The sequence below is a fragment of the Bubalus kerabau genome, chromosome 21, assembly GCF_029407905.1.
Source record: "Bubalus kerabau isolate K-KA32 ecotype Philippines breed swamp buffalo chromosome 21, PCC_UOA_SB_1v2, whole genome shotgun sequence".
Classification (NCBI taxonomy): domain Eukaryota; kingdom Metazoa; phylum Chordata; class Mammalia; order Artiodactyla; family Bovidae; genus Bubalus; species Bubalus kerabau.
In genome coordinates this window covers 61931232-61955394 of record NC_073644.1, presented here as the reverse complement: position 1 = coordinate 61955394, position 24163 = coordinate 61931232, and the positions used below count along the sequence as shown (strand labels likewise).

At 42.5% G+C, this 24163-nt stretch overlaps 2 long non-coding RNA genes across 2 annotated transcripts; one reads left to right on the top strand and one right to left on the bottom strand.

Moving 5' to 3' along the window:
* Nucleotides 1-13908: 13908 nt before the first annotated feature.
* LOC129635808 (uncharacterized) lies at nucleotides 13909-21971 on the bottom strand. Its single transcript, XR_008706468.1, has 4 exons — nucleotides 21913-21971; nucleotides 20176-20315; nucleotides 18195-18561; nucleotides 13909-16016 (listed from the first exon to the last, which is right to left on the bottom strand). It is a non-coding gene; the product is annotated as an uncharacterized LOC129635808 (long non-coding RNA).
* LOC129635809 (uncharacterized) lies at nucleotides 18969-22035 on the top strand. The gene is made up of 3 exons (XR_008706469.1): nucleotides 18969-19383; nucleotides 20280-20404; nucleotides 21954-22035. It is a non-coding gene; the product is annotated as an uncharacterized LOC129635809 (long non-coding RNA).
* The last annotated feature ends 2128 nt before the right edge of the window (nucleotides 22036-24163 follow it).

Below are 24163 nucleotides of genomic sequence, written 5' to 3'. Positions count from 1 at the left end.
CTTAGCAGCAGCAGCTGACATAAAAGAATGGGCTGACAGATACCATGACGAAATCCTCATGGTGGTGACTTTCAGGGAGAAATTAAGGGAAATTGAATCAGGAAGGAGGTCAAGGGGACTACAGCTTAATCGGTATTATTTATTTTTAGAAAGAAATTATAAGTTTGATATTTTCTTGTGAGAGCTAATGTTGCCTATATTATATTCTGTTGTTTCCTTTCTAACTTTTCCAATTAAAAGAAGAAAGAAATATTGTCCCCAAGGGTCAGTTGACTTTCTTGTAACAAGTCTGTCAATTCAAGGAAAAAACAGAATATGTTCAAAGTGAAGCAGCCTTTAGCCTCCTCGAATGAAACTTGCATGAAGACACAAGAACCCAGCATGGGTTATTCCGATCAGAAACTGTTTTATTTGATTTGATATTTAACATTTTTCTTCCACTGTTTTTGAGACATAATTGACATACAACACTGTACCAATTTTAGGTGCTATATTTTACAATAACAATTTGACTTACATACATCATGAGATGATTATCACCATCAGTTTATTGAACATCTGTCTCATATAGATACAAAAGAAAGGAAAAGGAAAAATTTTTTCCCTTGTGATAAGAACTCTTAGGATTTGCTCTCTTAACGACTTTCATATATGACATTCAGTAGAACTGATTATATTAATCATGTTGTATATTACATCCTTAGCATTCATTATTACTGGAAACTTGTACCTTTTGACTGTCTTCATCCAATTCCTCCCTCCCCCAACCCCTGCCTCTGGTAACCACAAACCTGATCTCTTTCTCTATGGGTTTGTTTGCTTTTGAAGTATAATTGACCTTAAGGACTGTGTTAGTTCCTGGTGCGCAGCATAGAGATTGAATATTTCTAGACATTACAAAATGATCACCATGACAAGTCTAGTTGCCATCCATCACCATGCAAAGATATTACATCATTATTCACTCTATTCCCCACATTGTTGGTTTCGTACCCGTGACTCATTTATTTCGTAACTGAAAGTTTATACCTCTGAATCTCTCTCACCTAGTTCTCTGATTCCCAACTACCCGGCCCTCTCCCATGGATCAGTAAATAGGTGGATTTTTCTCTTTAAGTGTGCTGCTAGAAAAGGGTGTTTTGCAAAATGCTGTTCTGATGAGAGCATTGTGTAAGTAATGACCTCACACGCTAGAAAGACAGAGGAAGAGGTGGGAGGCTTGGAAAATGGGTCAGAACAGTTGGAAGCCATTTACCACAAAACAGTTGAAGATGACAGACTCCCAGGGAAAGCTCTGGCAGATTCAAAATGGCAGTGTTTTGCTTTACACAGAGGCAGCATAATGCAGGCCAGAAACCCAAGTTTACGGGTGGGGAGCGTGTACGTGAGGCTCTAGGCGTCTTTCCCTGCTCTCGGTGTTTCTGGTCCTTTATCTATTTATTTAGCTGCACGGGGTCTTCGCTGAGGTGTGCAGACCTTCCCTGGTGTGTGGACTCTCCAGTTGCAGCACACAGGCTTAGCTGCTCCAAGGCACCAGGGATCTTACTTCCCTGACATTGGATTGAACCCGTGTCTCCTGCCCTGCGAGGCAGATTCTTAACCACTGGGCCACCAGGGAAGTTCCTCCCTGCTTTCAGTATTTTTCAAGTGAGCTTTAAAGGCACTGAAGTAGCTACTTTTGGGGGGAAAAATATTTTTAAATATATCTGTATACCTTGAGATGTTTTTCTTTAATATTCTTCAATATATCATTTGGTGTGGATCAGTTCCAATTCAATGAAAAAAAAAAAATGCTGTCTTATTATCAATGAGGCTCTAGTCCCCACTCCTAATTCCATTTCAGGAAATTAAAGCACAAAAACAGAGGTAAATAAAATACAGAAACAAGGCATTGATGTAACATCTTGTGAAAAGTAAACAGAAATGAATAGGGGAAGCTTCCATAGAATTCAGGTCTCTTACAGACATACCATAACTTTGTATTTGAGCACTTTGAATAAAATGCTTTCTAAAATTTATTTTATACTTACTCTTTTATAGTACAAAACCCAACTTAACCTTTTCTTCACATTCAAAATGCTGGTTGTTACTCTACATAAAGGACTTACTATATAGCATAGTGAACTCTAATTAGTACTGTGTAATTATCTATGTGGCAAAAGACTCTGTATGTGTATAATTGAATTACTTTGCTGCACACCGGAAACTAACACAGTGTGGTAAATCAACTATACTCCAACATAAATCTTTTTAAAGTGCAGTTTGTTTTCCGGACTAATGAGCAGAGAGGCATTCTTGAAAGCTCACTAAATGCTGTTTGTTTTTTGTTTGTTAAGGATCTTACCTGCTTTGCATGAGGGTTATCTTATTATTCGAACAGAGATGGGAGTAGTAATACTTGTTGATCTGTTGTTCATTTAGGGATGCCTTTTTGTATATTTGTTTGTTTCTCAGATGTGTTTTGGAGAAGGCAATGGCACCCCACTCCAGTACTCTTGCCTGGAAAATCCCATGGATGGAGGAGCCTGGTAGGCTGCAGTCCATGGGGTCGGGCACGACTGAACGACTTCAGTTTCACTTTTCACTTTCATGCCTTGGAGAAAGAAATGGCAACCCACTCCAGTGTTCTTGCTTGGAGAATCCCAGGGACGAGGGAACCTGGTGGGCTGCTGTCTATGGGGTCGCACAGAGTCAGACACGACTGAAGCGACTTAGCAGCAGCAGACGTGTTTTTGAGTCATTGTGACTAAGAGGCTTGAAGAAAGTATTTAGGCAGGAACCAACAGAGATAGTAGGGTGGCAGAAATCTAAAAGATACACAGAGTTCTCTACAGGTACCTGCAATTAATTACAGCCCCTCTCTTTTAGGAACAACGACCAAAAAAAAAAAAAAAAATACACTTTAAAACTCATTGTTCAAAATATGTTGATGCAGAGCCTTATAATAAAATAAATAGGTTCCTATTTTGATCACGAGACAGCAAGTATAGTGGTTAGAAGCAGACTCAACCAGAAATTTACTTGAATTCCTATACCTCCATTTCCTCATCTATAAAATGGCTCTTATAGTACCTACCTCACAGAGTTTCAAGAAGAAAAGCATGAGCCAGTATTTGTAAAGCACTTAGAACTGTGTCTGGCATATAGATATACAACTGTTATATTAATATAAGCTGCTGCTGCTGCTAAGTCGCTTCAGTCGTGTCCAACTCTGTGCGACCCCATAGATGGCAGCCCACCATGCTCCCCCGTCCCTGGGATTCTCCAGGCAAGAACACTGGAGTGGGGTGCCATTTCCTTCTCCAATGCATGGAAGTGAAGAGTGAAAGTGAAGTCGCTCAGTCGTGTCCAACTCTTAGCGACCCCATGGACTGCAGCCTACCAGGCTCCTCCATCCATGGGATTTTCCAGGCAAGAATACTGGAGTGGGGTGCCATTGCCTTCTCTGTAATATAAGCTACACTATAGTAAAAAAAAAAAAATGTTAAGGCAATTTTGTTTGTTGTTCATGTTCTGTAATGGGATATATGTTCTTGTTTTCTACATGATTCTGAGAAAAAATGTGTATCTGGTATATAACCCTGCCCGGGGCTGGCTTCACGCCCATCTCAGAAGGTCTGCATGCTGGATGTAAGGCTTCTGTCTTGAAATTCTCCCTACTTTTTGAACAAGCTGTCCCCATCTGATTTTGCCCCGGGCCCTGCAGATGATGCCCTGATGTTGACACTGACCACGCAAGGTCCTCTTCTGTTCTCCCAGGTTCTGTTAAGCCCAGGGGTCCTGGACTGGTGGCAGCACCCTCTCTCTGCCCACAGCTGTGGGCCGGTTGCTTCAGAGGACAAAAAACAATCAAAAGCTCCCAGGCACAGTGCTGGGTCTTTGCCTGCAGCCCCCAGCAGACAGCTCCCTTCCCCTGTCCCCTCAGACTTGCAGAGGGCATGCATCTATAAATATGCTTTTATAGAGAGAAGAAGAAAGAGATTTTCCTTCTTGCACACACAACTTACACAAAACTATGCTTTATCGCAGGCCGTGTCCCCACAGGTGTTGAATGGTCAAGTCCAGAGTTTCTCCCCTTCCACTTGGGCCCTCCCTTCCTTGGGCAGTGGCAGCAGAAGGAAGAGGAGAGTCTATCTTTCTGGCGGTGCCACCTCTGATGGCAGATCAGCCAAGCGCCCTCTCTCTAACTTGGCAATTGTATTCAAGGGAGGACAACCTTAGTTGCCAGATCCCGGGACCGCAGGACATCAAAAGAAGATGCTGTTGACAAAACCTGTTATCTGGACGGAAGTCCCTTCCAGTACTGTTTCAGTAGTCACAGCCTGAGATAATCCCCTCTGCTCTCTTTCCTCAGGGGATTGAGGAGCCGAGTCACAAAGTAGCTGACTTCATCTTCCCCGTGGAAACTCTGAGCACTGGGCACTGTAGCTCCGTCAAAGTTTCCTAGTAAAGGGCAAACAACGGGTGCTGTTGTTGTTGTTCAGGCGCTAGTTCAGTTCAGTTCAGTCACTCAGTTGTGTCCAACTCTTTTCGACCCCATGGACTACAGCACGCGAGGCCTCCCTGTCCATCACCAACTCCTGAAGCCTACACAAACTCATGTCCATCGAGTTGGTGATGCCATCCAACCATCTCATCCTCTGTCGTCCCCTTCTCCTCCTGCCCCCAATCTTTCCCAGCATCAGGGTTTTTTTCAATGACTCAGTTCTTCACATCAGATGGCCAAATTATTGGCGTTTCAGCTTCAACATCAGTCTTTCCAATGAACACCCAGGACTGATCTCCTTTAGGATGGACTGGTTGGATCTCCTTGCAGTCCAAGAGACTTTCAAGAGTCTTCTCCAACACCACAGTTCAAAAGCATCAGTTCTTCAGCACTCAGCTTTCTTTATGGTCCAACTCTCACATCCATACTTGACCACTGGAAAAACCATAGCCTTGACTAGACAGACCTTTGTTGGCAAACTAATGTCTCTGCTTTTGAATATGCTATCTAGGTTGGTCATAACTTTCCTTCCAAGGAGTAAGCGTCTTTTAATTTCATGGCTGCAGTCACCATCTGCAGTGATTTTGGAGCCCAAAAAATAAAGTCTGACACTGTTTCCACTGTTTCCCCACCTATTAGACATGAAGTGATGGGAGTGGGTGCCATGATCTTAGTTTTCTGAATGTTGAGCTTTAAGCCAACTTTTTCACTCTCCTCTTTCACTTTCATCAAGAGGATCTCTAGTTTTTCTTCACTTTTGCCATAAGGGTGGTGCCATCTGCATATCTGAGGTTATTGAGATTTCTCCTGGCAATCTTGATTCCAGCTTGTGCTTCTTCCAGCCCAGCATTTCTCATGATGTACTCTGCATAGAAGTTAAATAAGCAGGGTGACAATATACAGCCTTGACGTACTCCTTTTCCTATTTGGAACCAGTCTGTTGTTCCATGTCCAGTTCTAACTGTTGCTTCCTGATCTACATACAGATTTCTCAAGAGGCAGGTCAGGTGGTCTGACCTGGTATTCCCATCTCTTTCATGTCCAATTCTTTGAGACCCCATGGACTGCAGCAAGCCAGGCTTCACTGTCTCCCCGAGTTTGCTTAAACTCATATCCATTGAGTCACTGATGCCATCCAACTATCTTATCCTCTGTCGTCCCCTTCTCCTCCTGCCCTCAATCTTTCCCAACATCAGGGTCTTTTCCAGGGCTCTTCGCATCAGGTGGCCAAAGTATCAGATTTTCAGCTTCAGCATCAGTCCTTCCAATGAATATTCAGGGTTGATTTCCTTTAGGATTGACTGGCTTGATCTCCTTGCTGGCCAACAAAGGTGCACACGTGAAATAAATAATCACTGATCATGTATCTTCTTTGAGTGAGCTACAGAATAAGAAACATGCATTTTCCTCAAAGTGCTCACGCTGTATGCAGGAGTGACGATCAAGGGGTAAACCAGTTATCATATCAGATCATGGCTATTTCAGTGAAGGAAAATGAAGACAGTGCTGAAGCATGGTCTGTTTTCCCAGAGAGGCTTGGGGAAGGCTTCAAAGGGAAGGCTGGAGGGAATTCACCATTCATACAGGGAGGAGGTTACACTGATTGGAGCAGAGACCCAAAGTGGGAAGGTGCGTGGCACGAGAATCTGTCCACACAGGACATCTGTGTAGGAAATAAAGACAAGGGGACTAAAATAGGATGAATGAGGACTTCTTTCTGTAGGTCAACCACTGACGAGTCTTCACGGGTTTTTTAATACAGGATGTTGTGATCAGAATTGTAAGAAAGCATTGCTGGGACTCCACGAGTGATTCAGGGCTTACGACTCTGTGCTTCCATTGCAGGGGGCACAGGTTCAACCCCTGGTTGGGGAGCTAAGACCCCACAAGCCATGCAGAGTGGCCAAGAAAGAAAGAAAGAAAGTAGTCCTGGACATGGTATAAATTACACATGGATGTGAAGAAATCAAGGAGGCAAGGGAATTGAGTAATGAAGAAACTATTCCCAAGTATCCATTAACTGGTGAATGGATAAACGGATGGGGCCATCCACACAGGGAATATTATTTGGCCATAAAAAGGAACAAAGTACCGATACATATGGGTATATATCTATATATGCATATGGATAAACCCTGAAAACAGGATGCTAAGTGAAAGAAGCCAGGTAAGAAAGCTCACACACTGTGTGGTTACATCCATATGAAATACGCAGAATACAGCCATCTATAGAGAGAGAAAGTAGATCATTGGCTGCCAGAAGCTTGGGGAAGAGGAGATTAAGGAATGATTGCTACAGGGTGCAGGATTGTTTTTGGGTGATGAAATGTTCTGGAATTAGACCGCAATGATGGTGCACAGCCCTAAATGTACTAAAAGCCCCTGGATTGGACAACCTAAAATTATGCAAATCAAAATTTTAAAGAATGCATTGCCATTGCTGCTAGACAAACACAGGACTGAACAGAACTAGAACCAGAAAAAAATAAATAGGGTGGACTCCAAAATATTTAGAAGATTCATTTTCAAGAAGTTGCATTTAAGAAATATGGCAGTAAAAAAAGAGAGAGAGAGCTTTCAGTCTTCCAACTAAAGGTGGGATGGGGCTGAGGTAGAGAATAGACAAAGAGGAAATACTCTTGCACATACAGACCGAGGTTTCAGGTGTGGCGGAGCAGGCAGTGTTATACCAGGTTACACGAAGTTACTGCAGTTTACAGGGCTGGAGGTCGTTAGCAGGCAGAAATGAACAAACCATTGTTGGTGTGCGGACTTTTTAAGGAGGCTACATTTGGCGGGGGGTGGGGGGGTGTATTTCGAATTATTACTTTCCTCTTGTTTTGTTTCAGAAGGAATTGTGAAGCCATGTGTAAAACTGCATAGTATACAAATGGTGTAGGATAAGTAGAGAGTGTGATTAAGGCAAAGGGATATTAGTCATAAAAATGGTCAAGGGAAACCAGGGGATAAGTACCATATAGCGAGATATATCAAAAGATCTCTTGTACTTTCCGAAAGTGGGTGCACACTGAGCTCTGAGGTTTGGGTGGTGGTGTTTTTTTTTTTTTTTTAACAGCAGGAACATGAAGTACAAGTATTTGAGACGCCTGATCAGTTGGTTACAAGAGTCACTGGTTAATGAGGGCTTTGGATTCCTGGCTTCCTGTTCAATGAGGTTTTGCTATATAAGGCTTTCCTGTTTTGCAGATAAAACCACCAGCGCTGTCATGTCCAGGTGTGTGTGCTTGGTGGCGGCTGCGCCTCCCACCCACCCGGGCTGTGGGAGCCCCACTGACGGGCAGACCAGCTGCTATTCCTTTCCAGCATTCAGCCACCCCAGCGTTTGACCCTGGGCTCCTGTGTGCCTTCTCCGCAAAACCAGGCCTCTGCAAAACTTAACAGAAGCATCTTGAGCAGCAGAGTGTGAACATAAACTCCCTCAGTTCTCAGGAGGCGCCTACTGTCCTCCTTTCCCATCCCACCTGCCCTCCACACCCTGAAATACAGCAGCAGCTAAACGGCTTGAGGAGCCAAGTGGATACTGAGGATTAAGGTGCACTGGGCATTATCACTGATGGCCCTTGAGTAACGGGGAGATGGCTGAGTGGCAGAACTGAGGTTGACAATGTCGCATGTCAGTTCCTCATAGCTGCACATTCACTATCTTCCCAGAAGGGAAAAGTGTAAAGTATGCAATGGGACCTTTAGCTCTTTCATGGGTGCCAACCAGGAGCAAAGCTTAGATGGTCCTGGAGGTCCATTGTGAATAAGAATTCTTGATATATAACAAGGTCCCACTGTATAGCACAGGGAGCTATAGTCAGTATCCTGTGACAAACCATGATGGAAAGAGAGAATGAAAAAAAACATATATACACACACAACTGAGTCACTCTGCTGTACAGAAGAAATTAACACACATTGTAAATAAGCTATGAGCATAAAAGTGAAAGTGTTAGTTGCTCAGTTGTGTCCACCTCTGAGCCCCCATATATGTGTACCCCATATATATATGTGTGTGTATGTGTGTGTGTGTAACTGAGTCACTCTGCTGTACAGAAGAAATTAATACACGTTGTAAATAAACTATGAGCGTAAAAGTGAAAGTGTTAGTCACTCAGTTGTGTCCATCTCTGAGCCCCCATATATGTGTACCCCATATATATATATCGGAGAAGGCAATGGCACCCCACTCCAGTACTTTGCCTGGAAAATCCCATGGATGGAGGAGCCTGGTAGGCTGCAGTCCATGGGGTCGCGAAGAGTGGGACACAACTGAGCAACTTCACTTTCACTTTTCACTTTCACGCATTGGAGAAGGAAATGGCACCCCACTCCAGTGGTCTTGCCTGGAGAATCCCAGGGACGGGGGAACCTGGTGGGCTGCCGTCTAAGGGGTCGCACAGAGTCGGACACGACTGAAGCGACTTAGCAGCAGCAGCAGCATATATGTGTGTGTGTGTGTGTGTGTGTGTAACTGAGTCACTCTGCTCTACAGAATAAATTAACACACATTGTAAAGAAACTATGAAAATGAAAGTGTTAGTGGCTCACTCATGTTTACTTCTGTGTGACCCCACAGATTATAGCGCCCCCAGGCTCCTTTGTCCATGGAACTCTCCAGGCAAGAATACGGGAGTGGGTAGCCATTCCCTTCTCCAGGGGATCTTCCCAACCCAGGGATCAAACCCAGGTCTCCTGCAATGCAGGCAGATTCTTCACCATCTGAGCCACTACTTCAATGAAATTTACAAAAAAAAAATACATTGGACATTGACATTAAATGTAGAAAAAAAATAACAAAGGCTACCTAGGGACTCATCTTGGTGCTGAAACACAAATGATTGCTCCAGTTTCTCACAGCCAGCACAGAACTTAGGATTACTATTGCCAGTTGAGGGGGTGGGATATTTCTGTCTTGGAAATTCTGCTTTGATTTCTCTCTACTAGGTCCAAGGAACTTCCTTTTAACCAGATGACAGCATTGTCCAAAACAGGCGTTGCCTTTGGAGTGAGATGAAAGAAGCGAGAGTGTTAGTCGCTCAGTCGTGTCCGACTCTTTGTAACCCCGTGGACTACAGCCCACCAGGCTCCTCTGTCCACGGAGTTCTCCAAGCAAGAATACTGGAGAGGACTGCCATGCCCTTCTTCAGGGGATCTTCCCAACCCAGGGATGTTTTGCTGTTTAAGGGCAGCCTGAGGAACTCGAGGAGGGGAAAAGAAGGGAGAAGAGAAGGCAGATAGGGTGCAGTGAGGAAAGAAACGCCTCTAAAGATAAATAATCTACAGGACATATTGTACAATGCAGCGAAAAACCCAATATTTTATAATTATAAATGGATACAACCTTTAAAAATTATGCATTACTGTGGTGCACACCTGAAACGATGTTGTACATCAACTGCGCCTTCATAAAAAATAAATTAAAAAATTTTTAAAAGAAGTTCTAACAATGTGGTTACAACATTAGTAAACACCTTGAAATAGCAAATCATTTATCTCTTTTTAGAAAAGTCATGATACTTCATCTGCCAGCTTGTCCTTCTTCAACTTACTGTTTTAGGTCTTAGTATTCAGAAGAGTTTTGGTATTTAAGCCTTTGGATAGACAGTAGGTTATAAGAAAATACACACTATCTTGCAGGAAGGCACAAGGGTCTTCTGGCCTTGGGAGCCTGCAGTCCTAGCTCTGACTCTGCCATTAACCTGCCCAGTGGGCACAGGGCAAAGCCTCAGAGAACTGATTTGCAAAACGAGGTGTTTGACCAAACTGTTCCCGTTGCCCTTCCTTCCTGAACTTCCTCTGATAACCTAACGCAGTGTAGTGACCAAGAATGAAGTAACCAGCCTTGGATAATGCCTGCCTTGAATCATGGTCTTGCAATTTATGTTGCAACTGTGCTAAGCCTCAATTTCCTCAAGTTTAATGATAATGAATATATTGCCTACTTCGTAGAACAGTTACAAACACTAAGGATGTGAGTAAATACCTACCCGCGCACTGGCATATACTAAGCTTTAAAGAAAACAAGTTGCTTACTGTTATCAGTAATAAGAATCACCTGTGAGAAATAGCCAGGCTCTAATATAGAAAGCACAGGCCACTTTATATTTAACAAGAAGGATGAAACGAATCTTTTTCTTTTTCTTTTTTTGGCTGTGTTGGTGGCTGTGGCGGGCAAACTCTTAGCTGCAGAAGGTGGGATCTAGTTCCCTGATCAGGGGTTGAACCGGGGAGCTCAGAGTCTCAGCCACTTGACCACCAGGGAAGTCCTAAAAATTAATCTTTTAATTAACCGTTTTCTCATTTCAAAGAGAATATCTCATTCTAAGACTTTTAGAAAATATTTTTTAAGCATTAGTTCTTCTGAGGAAACATACCCAGAAAGTGAGGCAGAATTCTTTCTAAAACACAAAACTTTGGAGATAAAATGACCCAGTGATTGTAAACTGTAGTATTACTGAATCCAAGTCTTTCAAACTTCAAAAGTCATCCATCCATTAAGTCGCAGAATGCACTGTTCTAAAATCCTATACACAATTACTGTAATTTGTGTTCTCTATCTTTGGAGGCTCTGTCATTTTAAAGATTGTTTCTTTTCAAGGAGGGAAGCTGAAGAAACCATTACCAAAACACTTCTGCTCGACCCTTCACTTGTGATGGCCATTTCCGGTCAGCAAGCAGCAGCTGCTTTTGATATCCAGTTGCCATCTTCCTCTGCACCTGCCCACTCAGCCCAGCAGAGAGAATTCATGGCAAGCATGGTCTCAGGGCCAGGAGCCTGGCAGGCTTCCAGGGTCTTGATACACAGCTGGGAACAGGGTCCTGCCTTACGGTATCAACTCACTGTGGCTTATAGGTGATGCTCATGAAAGAGCTCAAGAAGTATTTACGAAGATTGATTTTTGCTGGCAACTACAGGAGACAGACATGGGGCCATGAAAAGGAAAACAGAAAACATCACCAGGGTTTTTTCCTTGTGCCCCGGTACCTACGCTCTGACTGTTGCAATCAGGTTATATGATACTAAAGGCCTGCCAAAAATAGCAGCCATAAAAAGGAACTTTAGGTATATGCTACACCATGGGCTTCCCTGGTGGCTCAGACAGTAAAGCGTCTGTCTACAATGCGGGAGACCTGGGCTCGATCCCTGGGTCGGGAAGATCCCCTGGAGAAGGAAATGGCAGCCCACTCCAGTACTATTGCCTATAAATCCCATGGATGGAGGAGCCTGGTAGGCTACAGTCCATGGGGCTGCAAAGAGTCAGACATGACTGAGCGACTTCACTTCACACCATGGATGGACCTTGAAACCATTACGCTAAGTGAAATAAACCAGACACAGAAGTATAAATATTGTATGATTCCATTTATGTGCAGTCCCTAGCAGAGGCAAATTCATGGAGCCCGAAAGCAGAACTGGGTTGTCCCAGGTTGATGGAAGGGGAGGGGAGAAAAGGGAGTTGTTGTCTAATGAGTACCGAGCTTATGTTGAGGACAAAAAAGTTTTAGAAGTGGATAGTGGTGATGGTTACACAACCCTGTGTGTAGATATAACACCACCGAATTATACACTCACACAGGTTAAAATGGTGAGTACTGTTTAGTATGTGCTGTGCTTAGTTGCTCAGTCATGTCCAACTCTTTGCGACCCCATGGACTGTAGGCCACCAGGCTCCTCTGTCCACGGGATTCTGCAGGCAAGAATACTGGAGTGGGTTGCCATGCCCTCCTCCAGGAAATCTTCCCACCCCAGGGATTGAACCCAGGTCTCCTGCAATGCAGGCAGATTCTTTACACTCTGAGCCACCAGGGAAGCCCAAGAACACTGGAGAGGGTAGCCTGTCCCTTCTCCAGGGGAACTTCCCGAGCCACAAACTGAACCACTTACATCGCAGTGGATTCTTTACCAGTTGAGCTACCTGGGCAGCCCTCATGTTTTGTATATTTTACCACAATTGAAAAAAACAAAACAATCAAGGCAGGGGTTGGAGGGTGGGGGGGTGGGGGGGAGTGGAGGTGGGAGGTTGTGGGGGGAGGGTTTTCCCTGAACAGGGAAACCCTGTTCATTTCAGTTTCTCAGAGAAACAAGCAACTTCAGATCCAACTTAAACAGTAATCATTTGAACAACTTGCTTGGGTATCGCACAGACCAGCTTCAAGAGAATGGTCATCTTTGGAAGGGTGGAAAGGATACAAGGATTAGTGGAGAGTTCCTTTGACTATCTCTGTAACTATTTTAAAAGAAATCTGAACGAACTATGGCAAAATAGTATCTGTTTAATCTGCAGTTTATAAGCATCTGTTACATAGTACTCTTGTACTAAATAGATAAACTTTTCACACCTTCAGCTTCTATCCTCAAATCTCCAACAGCCCCTCCCCATCCTCACTTTCTGCTGACCTTGCTTCTACTTCCCAGAGAACATGGACCCCAGGGAACTTCCCGAGCCTCCCTGACAACACCCACCCCACCCCACCAACAGCTAGACACACACATCCTGCTTTCTTGCTCACCACCACAAAGGGACTGTCTAAACCCGGTCCTCTTGTTCCCCATCACCTAGTCAGGGCTGTCTCTGCAGTAATTCTTTATTGCCTCTCTCCTCTGCTAGAACATATTCTCCATAAAGGCAGGGCTCTTGTCTATAGGGTTTTCTGATGTATCCTAAGCTGGAGATCAGTTGTTGGCATGTAGTAGACTTGCAAAAGATATTTATTAAATGAACAAATACATTCTTTTTCTATATGTTTGAACTATTTCAATATTTTTAAAAGAAAATATTTGAACAGATAAACATAACTTGATTGTGTGACATATTTGGAATAAATGATTCTTCCCTGTTATTCCCCTAAAGCATTTAAATGTCCTAGAGGGTTTTTTAAAACACTAAAAATATAGTTGCCATATGATTAAGCAATCCCACTCCTAGGGATATACCCAGAAAAGATAAAAACTCTACTTCTAAAAGATCCATATACCCCTTTATTAGCAGCACTATTTACAATAGCCAAGATATAGAAGCAACCAAAATATCCATCAACAGATGAATAAAAAAGACATGGTATATGTGTGTGTGTGTAATGGAATATTACTCAGCCATAAAAATGAGTGAAATAATGTCATTTGTAGCAAGATGGATGGACTTAGAGATCACCATACTAAGAGAAGTCAGACAAAGACAAATATCATTCGAAGTCACTTACATGTAGAATCTAAAAAAAGGATACATATGAACTTATTTACAAAACAAAAATAGAGTCACAGACATAGAAACAAACTTATGGTTACCAAAGAGGAAAGGGGGTGAGGAGGGATAAATTAGGAGTTTGGGATTAACAAATACACACTACTATATGTAAAATGTGAAAACAGCAAGCTGCTGTATAGCACAGAGAACCATATTCAATGTCTTATAATAACCTATAATGGGTAATAACCTAAAATGGGAAAAAGCCCATATATATACCTAATATATAATGGGAAAAAACCCATATATATTTATAATTAAATCACCTTGATATGCACCTGAAACTAACACAATTGTAAATCAACCAAACTTCAGGTGAAAAATCTCTTTTAATTAAAAAAAAAATTTTTTTAAGAAAATGTCCCAGGGGTGCCAATAGTTCAACATCCGACTCACGCCTCCCAGGAGCCGCACACAAAAGACGCTGTCGTCCATATGCCCCATATTCTTCTGGAAAGAGGGCTGTCTCCCATTCCATGGCATAGCATCTCTGGACATTGGACACCAAGGAATTTGTGCAGCTCTCAGCAGTCCAGAAATGTGAAAGTCACTTCAGTACAGACAAAATCGGAGCCATCAGAATAGAAGCGGTTAAGAGCCGAATGCACTTTTCAGACAGCAGAAAGTGCAAAGGTTCCTGCTACTCTGTGACTAATTATAAGACTAAACACCTTGAGTCTGAATTACGTGTGCTGTGTTTCTCAAAACACTAAATGAAGTATGGCTCTTAGCACAAAAGTGGTTATTCTTTGCTTGGCCTCTATGCTTCCTGCCATCAAAGCAGGGCATGAAGATCATCATTAAAGGATTTTTTTCTTCTGACCTACTTGAGAACGCTCTGCAATACCAGTCGTAAAACATTCTGGAAACTTGAAAATGTTGGCCTTAACAGTGACCAAGGTGGGGTGGTGGGGGGAAGATGAACAAATGTGTATCTTGAGGGAGGTCTCTTCCAGCAGAATTGTGTAGATATTTTTTTTGTTTTAAAAATTTTCACTCTGATAAGTGACCTGATTAAAGTTGGAGGTTTGGGACAGTCTTTTATGATCTATTCTAAATTACAATGAAGAACAGGGTAACAGTTTTTTAGCTTGAATATAAGTTAACAAAAATTTAAATTTACGTCTACATCCTACATGTTTTATTTCTACAGCTAGTTATTCCATTGCACCTTAAATCCAGTACACTTAGTACTGGGGGGAAGATTTTAAAGATGCTTTCTCTTGAATACATGGTACTTGGATGTAGCCTTGAGTAAATTTTGGGAGTGGACGTTAAGCTTTAAAGAATAGAATTTCTCTTCTAGACAAAATTATGCTCCATGACTTAATTTAGAGGAAAACCAGAGCCAAGGATCAGAGCAGCTTGTTAAGACTCAAGAATTCTGAGTGGAGTAAGTCAGACAGAGGAGAAGTATCATATGACATCCCTTATATGTGGAATCTAAAAAGAAATGATACAAATGAACTTACTGACAAAAGAGACTCACAGACTTAGAAAATGAACTTACAGTTGCCAGGGAGAAGGGAGAGTCAGGGACTTTGGGATGGACATGTACACACTGCCATATTTAAAATGGATCACCAGCAAAGACCTACTGTAGAGCTCAGGGAACTCTGCTCAGTGTTATGTGGCAGCCTGGATGGGAGGGGGGTTTGGGGGAGAATGGACACACGTATATGCATGGCTGAGTCCCTTCCCTGTTCTCCTGAAACTGTCACAACATTGTTAATCTGCTCTACCCCAATACAAAATAAAGTCTAAAATAAAATGTATTTTTTAACAACCACAACAAAAGACTCAAGAGTTCTAGTCACTTCTCTGGGCTTGTCCTTAATCCAAAGCGTTAATGATGACTTTCACTTCTCTGCAGCTCAGTGTCTACATCTGATCTTGTGATAAAAATGCCACCCGGAGGTTTAGGTTGGGGATTCAGGGTCCACTCTGGTGTCTCCTTGGTGGCTCGGCCCCACATGAGCAGTCAGGACTCACGTGCTCAGAAGCTGAAGTCCATCGTTGTCACTGCTACTGAATTTGTGTTCATGAGCTTGCTTGTTCTTAGCATAAGAATGCATGCATGCGTGCCAGGCCTCTTCAGTCACATCCAACTCTCTGCAACCCTATGGACCCGCCAGGCTCCTCTGTCCATGGCATTCTCAGCACGAATACTGGAGTAGGTTGCCATGCCCTCCTCCAGGGGATCTTCCAGACCCAGAAATCGAACCAACGTCTCTTACATCTCCTGCATTGGCAGGCAGGTTCTTTACCACTAGCATCACCTGGGAAGCATAAGATTAAGTAACTGTTTTCTATTTCTCTTTTATGAGAACAAGAAAATATTTACAAAGGAGATCCAGATATGGTACTCACCACAGTCTAAAGTCAAGATACAGAGTAAAAGCTAATTACGTTAAAGGATATCGAGTCTTAGGAAATTTCAAATTACTTTCAAATTTAACCAAGTGCTCATCTGTATAAATCCAACTAAATCCAGGGGTCCTAGTAAGGCTTTTAAAGGTTAGTTGTCTTAACAGACTCACAGACTTAGAGAATGATCTTATGGTTGCTGGGAGGGAAGGATGGAGGGAAGAGGTAGTTAGGGAGCCTGGGATCAACATGTACCCACTGCTAGATTTAAAATGGATAACTAGGGACTTCCCTGGGGGCCCAGGGGTTAAGAATCCACCTTCCAGTGCAGGGGACGTGAGTTTGATCCCTGGTCAGGGAACTAAGATTTCACACGCCACAGGGCAACAAAGTCCTCTTGCCATTAACTCCTGAGCCGCAGCTGAACAGGAGCCCTTGGGCCACAGCTAAGACCCGACACAGCCAAAACTAAACGAATATTTTAAAATAAAATGGATAACCGACAGGGACCTACTGTAGCACAGGGAACTCTGCTCACTGTTACGTGGCCACCTGGATGGTAGGGGGCTTTGGGGGAGAATGGATACATGTATATGCACGGCTGAATCTCTTTGCTGTCCACCTGAAGCTATCACAACATTGTTAATCAGCTCTACCCCAATACAAAATAAAACATTCTATTAAAAATGATTAGTTGTCTTTGTTAAGTATTATCAAAGTGGAAAAAAATGCATATTTTCGCTGATAGAGATGAGCTTATTTTAATATACAGTTGATATCATAGTACTATAGCAAATGAATATTAACTGTTATATTATATAATATATATATCTCTTCATGTTTAATGTTTCATGATGAAGCCACTAAAAGGTTTATAATTCATGTGTATACTTTGGGTTTATAATGACATTTCCTAAAGAATGCTTTTATAAAATCATTCAAATACTCCTTTGAGATTAAGACCTTTATCAATTTGTGTCCCATCTTGACAGAGATCATGTCTTATTCATGATCTTCTAATAATCCCCTGGTGGCTCAGCTTCCCTAGAATGGCTGCCCACTCCAGTATTCTGGCCTGGAGAATTCCATGGACTGTATAGTCCAAAGGGTCGAAGAGTCGGACTCAACTGAGCGACTTTCACTCACTCTAATAATTGACAGGATCCTAGGACTGCATTTGACAATAATAAACATTTGCTGAGTAAAAAAGCAAGCACACATTGATGCTAGTGAGTCATATTTAGAAACCTGTCTCCCTCTTTAGGACACAGTTTTCAACATGCATAACTGAGTACCAATTTGACTTAGAAAACTTGGCCCTTCATGTATTTAAGACTGATTTGTGGTTTATCTCATTGCTTCTACTGAAGGTCGCCAGTAGATTTAGGTTTTCCTACCTTTTCCCTCTTCCCTGCAAGTGTTCCTCAGGGAGCACTCCCTAGGAGATGCCCTTCTGCCTACATCGGCTTATCCCATCTACAGGGATGTCCTCAAAGTCTTCTACAGGCAGCAGCTGCACAGCGATAAGGGAACGACCGACCCACGCTTCTACCAAAGAGGAACTATCTTCCACCCACCAGGGGAAGAGCTGACACCCCAAGAATGAGGATGGACTCGTGGGCACCATCTGAAACCTGGAGGGCACCAACAGCTTTTTATAGTTCAGGAATGTGCAACTGTGCCGAGAAAATAAGCATGTAACTTCCCGAGTTCACGGCCACTGCTTACAAGGAACACTGCTCAGAGTGATCATCCACAAACCCAGCTTCTCCTGTGACACTGTTCGGGGGTAAAACTGATTGCTTAACACACTTGTCTAAATCTCGGTAGAAGTAGGTGCCTTTATAATATACCACATCTCACTAATCAGAGAAGTATCTAGAGGTGACTGTTATAGACAATTTTAATGAAAAGAAACAACAATGTGGGAAACCTGGGCTTGGAAAAATGTCAGGTTTTTATTCACTCCTGTTTTAAAATGAATAAGAATTAAGGGCAGAGTTTCTGATTAGAAACAAAAGACTAAGCTTAGGTCAATTTCACCAACCTCATAACTTGCTAGGAGTTTCAGAAGCAGACTTTGGACTTACCTTACTTACATGCTCAAAAGGCATACACTGCCTTGCTACCACTTCTGATTTCTGAGGTTCCACCCATGTTTGTTTTTAATGAGCATAATCACACATAACTCTTAATAACTAAAATAATTCCAGCATCTCTCTCCCACCTTTATCTACAGAGCAAAATATACTCTATGGATTCCGAAGAAATAACATTTTGCTCTTCCCTTGAGGTACCCATCTAATGCAGAGGCTGCACTGGATCCTCCCCTTGTCTTTTATCATTTAGCCATGGCCTTGGTATCTGGGGACTCTTAGCTCCAGCTGTTTTCAATGGCCTTCCAGAAAACAGTATGTGTGTTAAGACACTGTGCTCCATTACCAGGCTAGACTTCAGCTTTAATAAAGGAAAAGCAAGTTCATTAAGACAGACCTGTTTGTAAAAAGAGTACTTAAAATTAACATCCTGGGGAAATGAACAGAACTTTCTGTTATCTGATTTCTTTCCACCTATGGTTCAATGCTCTGCTAATGGTTTCCATTTGAAAAAGCAAATTCATTTAGAAAGAAAGACGTTTCATCATGTATATAAGATTTCACGGTCTTCAGAATACACCAGTTTTTTAGAATTTGAGTGATTCAATCTAAGAATTGACGGTCCTCAGTTCTAAACATAATTAACCAGTACTTGCTCGTACTTCGAGTTGCAATCGCCATTGGTTCACAATTGGCACACTCAACCCCTCAGTGAACTCTTTCACAAAAGCTAGAGAGATCCGTGAGCACTGCAGCTGTGAGGGATTAACATCCTTTCCTCAAACGTCTGCCTAAGAACCGCCCCGCCTGTCCCCACACGTTTCCCGCGCTCACGCCCTCTGCTGCATGCCCTCTTCAGTCTGCAGAGCAGCCTAGCTTCTACTCCTGTGCATTGCTCCAAGTACCAAAAATCTCTGTGAAAATGATGGGTGCTGAGGAAGCCATTTAATGAGAAACCGATTCGCTATAAATCTGCCTCACTACATATGTTTCCATTAAGACCCAAGTACGATTTTAGCATCAGAGTATTTTGACTGAAGTCAGCCTCATCTGAACTGAGATACATGGTAGAGTAAAATGTCTTTTTTTCACGCTCTATTCTTAAACAATACAGGTCTCTTTCAGGACAGAATCTTGGGAGCAAAAGCAAAGGAAACTTCAAACTGAAAACAGCTTTCCCAGTGTAAGTAAATGCAATCTAATAAGAGATACACCTAAAAGTATTATGAAATATGAGTTCTGTCCATGGACCTGATTTGTTAAGAGTCAACATATACCTTGATCTCTCTGTGCTTTTGAGCCAATTTCTTTAGGTGGTTTGGCACATGAATAATTAGATTGTAGACCAATTTAAACCAAGCCAATTGTAAACCAAACCAGGGGCTTCCCTGATGGCTCAGCTGGTAAAGAATCTGCCTGCAATGTAGGAGACAATTCCTGGGTCAGGAAGATCCCCTGGAGAAGGGAAAGGCTACCCACTCCCACATTCTGGCCTGGAGAATTCATGGACCATATAGTCCATGGGGTCGCAAAGAGTCGGACACAACTGAATGACTTTCACTCACTCAAACCAATTTCCAGTTTAAGGTTCTACCTCCTTATACTGTTGGTGGGGCTGTAAATTGGTGCAGTCACCATGGAAAACCCATGGAGTTTCCTCAAAAAACTCAAACTGGAGTTGCCATATGGTCTAGCAAACCCTCTCCTAGGCATACGTCCAGACAAAAGTGTGATTCAAAACGATACAGGCACCTCTATGCCCACAGTGACCCAAGCCATGGAGACAACCTAGCTGTCCGTTGACGGGTGGACGCTCCAGGAGGTGTGGTACACAGTCAGCTGTCCACTGAGGGGTGGATGCTCCAGGACGTGTGGTACACACACACACACACCGTGCTGTTGTCTAGTCACCCAGTCATGTCCGACTCTCTGCGACCCCACAGACTGCAGCACACCAGGCCTCCCTGTTCCTCACCATCTCTTTAAGTTTGCCCAAGTTCACGTCCATTGTATCGGTGATGTCATCCAGCCGTCTCATCCTTTGACGCCCTTTCTCCTTCTGCCCTCAATCTTTATCAGCATCGGAGACTTTTCCAATGACTCAGCTGTTTGCATCTAATGACCAAAATAGATATACTACTCAGCCATAAAAAAGAACGAGAGTGTCATTTGCAGCAACACAGATGGACCTAGAGATTATCACAGTAAGTGAAATAAGTCAGACAGAAAGACAAACACCATATATCACTTACATGTAGAATCTAGAATATGACCCCGGTGAACTTATTTGCAAAATAGAAACAGACCCGCACACACAGGGAACAGCGCTGTGGCTGCTACGGGGGGGACAGAGGAAGGCTTGGACTGGGAGTTTGGCGTTAGCAAATACAAACCAGTATATAGAGCATGCATAGACAGCGAGGTCCTACTGTGTGGCCCAGAGGACTACATTCAATATCCTGTGATAAACTATAATGGAAAAGAGTATGAAAAGGAATGTGCGTGTGTGTGTGTGTATATATATATATATATATCAGGAAAGACAATGGCACCCCACTCCAGTACTCTTGCCTGGAGAATCCCAGGGACGAAGGAGCTTGGTAGGCTTCAGTCCATGGGGTCGCTAAGAGTCGGACACGACTGAGCGACTTCGCTTTCACTTTTCACTCTCATGCATTGGAGAAGGAAATGGCAACCCACTCGAATGTTCTTGCCTGGAGAATCCCAGGACGGGGGAGTCTGGTGGCCTGCCGTCTATGGGGTCGCACAGAGTCGGACACGACTGAAGCGACTTAGCAGCAGCAGCATATGTATGTCTATAACTGTATCACTGTGCTACACAGCAGACATTAACACAACACTGTAAATCAACTAAACTTCAACAAAATTTTTTTTTAAATAATAAAGTTTGAGGTTCTAACAAGATACTTGTTTCCAAGTAACTGGGTAAACCGTTAACAGTTCAGAAGAGTCTATTTTAATTCTGTTTTATCAGGGACTCCATTTTATTTCTCTTGAAAATGTGAGATCATTTCACACTCCCCTTGCAATTTATAATCTGCAAGGACTTTGACCTAGGTAATCTCCTTTAACGCTTATATCAACCACATATGGTGATCAGAGTTTTTTGTTGAGGGGACGTGGGGAAAAATACAGGACCCAGAGCAAACCTGGGCCTCTCAGCTCCTGGTCCAGTGCTCTTACTGTTGTATCAAACTGACTCTCAGCAGTTAGAGGAAACCCTCCACTGTTTGGGAGTGTGCCTTCACCCTTACGTGAAAACCCACAGTGGGTAGCCCAGCGCTTCAGATTCTAACTGATTATGAAAAATTTTAGGCCAAGAAGCAATTGAGTTTGTTTTGCTTTGCTTTTATCAAGACTTTTTTTTTTTTAAGAGTTTTAGATTCATGGCAAAACTGAGGGGAAGGTGCAGAGATTTCCCACATGCTTCCTGCCTCTTGCTCATGTTTTAACCCTTTATTAAAACATAAATTTTAGTCAGGAATTTAGAATGTAACAATTGGGCTGCCATTCAAAATTCCCATTACATCATTGTGCTCTTTGAGATTTAGGACAAGACCATGTGGCTCTAAAACAGAATCATGGTGATGGTCACAGGGCTATACAAATTTACTGAGACTCATTGAACTTACAATGGGTAAAATTTATAGCACACAAATTACACATCAATAAAGCTGTTAAAGCTACATACCCACTGGAATGCACTGAATTGTGTCCCTCCGAAATTTACAGGTTAAAGTAGTAATCCCCGAGCTCCAGAGTGTGAAGGCATTTGGAGATGGGGCATTTAAGGAGGTAATTAAGCTAACAGGAGGTCATTAAAGTGGTCTTAATCCAACCTGACTGATACCCATTAAGAAGAGGAGAGTTAGACACAGCACACACAGAAGAAATACCATATGACGACCTAGGGGGAAGACGGCCATCTGCAAGCCAAGGAGAGAAGCCTCCGGAGAAGCCAGCCTCGCTGAAACCTTGACTGCAGACTGCCGCCTCCAGAAAACTAACTTCCGTTAAGTTGCCTCGTCTGTGCTACTTTGTTTTGACCATCTTAGCAAACATCCCCCATCCACCCCCTAAAGGAGCACAGACACACACACAGAGGTGGACCTAGAGATCATCATACTGAGTGAAGTAAATCACAGAGAGGGAGAAAAACGTCATACGATATCACTTACATGTGGAACCTAAAAAGATGATACCAACAAACTTGTTTACAAAGCAGAAACAGACTCACAGACTTTGAAAACAAATACGGTTATCAAAGAGGAACGGTTGGGGGAGGGCTAAAGTAGGAGTTTGGGATTAACATGTTACCCTTCTATATATACACTACTATGTATACACTACTATATGTACACTACTGTATATACACTACTATATAAATACTACCGTATATACACTACTATATATATACTACCATATATACACTACCATATGTACACTACTGTGTATACACTACCGTATATACACTACTATATATATATACTACCGTATATACACTATTATATGTACACTACCGTGTATACACTACTATATATATACTACCATATATACACTACCATATGTACACTACTGTGTATACACTACCGTATGTACACTCCTGTATATACACTACTATATATAAAATCATTAATAAGAATCTATTGGCTAGCACTGGCAACTCTGCTCAATGTTCTATAATAATCTGTACAGGAAAAGAATCTGAAAAATAATGATACATGTGTATGTGTAACTGAACCACTTTGCTGTACACCTGAAACTAACACAAATTAAAAAGCAACTATACCCCAATCTAAACAAAACTAAATTAAAATATACACATGAAAAACAAGTAAAATAAACAAAGATACACACACAGGGATACATACAAATGCTAGGTACACAAGATGTATGAAAACCTGCCTTTATGAATAGCTTTGAATTTTTTAATTCTCCCCTGAGACACCATTCTACTCAAATTTTTATGCTTAAAGTTTCAATTATTTCTATTTTGATGTTTCTTCTTACAGACTTAATAACACACTGCCAAAATTCAACATATAACATCTAAAAGCTACAGAGCTTTGTTAGCCACATAGCTCAACCCTGCAAAAACAGAAGCAAGTAATGCTCAGTGGCAAAGAACGGCTTTCCCAAAGCTCTGCAGTCACTGGTGGACACATTGGGAACTGGCAGCCGATATCTGGGTGTCTGTCTCCTTATTAACACTGGCTGTGTACTGAGAGTTGCAATGGAGGCTGCCCAAAAAGCTAGGCCAGAGAAAGAGAAGGTGCACAAACTGCGTAGCGTTCGCATAGTTAGAAAGCGTAGAAATCGTGCCATGAAGCAAACAGTATTTCTTACACTTATTAACAGTAAAAATTCCCCTCGTTTCAATTCCCCTCTTAACTGTGTACCATGGTGACACGTTGCGGTACAGTGGGATCCTGAAATGACAGAAAAACATTGAGGTTAAGTATTGTTTTCAGTCAGATGAGTTGTGAGTTGAGCGAACACAAAGCTCATCATTGTCAGGCGATGGAGCTCAGGTGCCCGTCTCCACGCTTCATCGACTGGTTGGGCTCCAAAATGTGTGTTACTGGGTGTGACGTGCAATATTTTATAGGACTTTTTTCTTTTCATCACAATTGCAAACTGAAGTTTAACTTGATATAAACAGAGATTCAACATCTAAGAACCATCTTTAAAACACAATACCATCCCCAGTTCTAAGAAAATAATTGGTTCTCTATAGAAGTGAAGGAAGGAAAATTCCCCTGATAGATGGAACTTATTAATACTTTTATAGATCATTCTAGATGCTTCCCTGGTGGCTCAGCTGGTAAAGAACCCACCTGTGGTGTGGGACACCTGGGTTCGCTCCCTGGGTTGGGAAGGTCCCCTGGAGGAGGGTCCTTCCTAGAGCACCGAGCTGAGCTCTCTGTCTGACACAGTGGCTT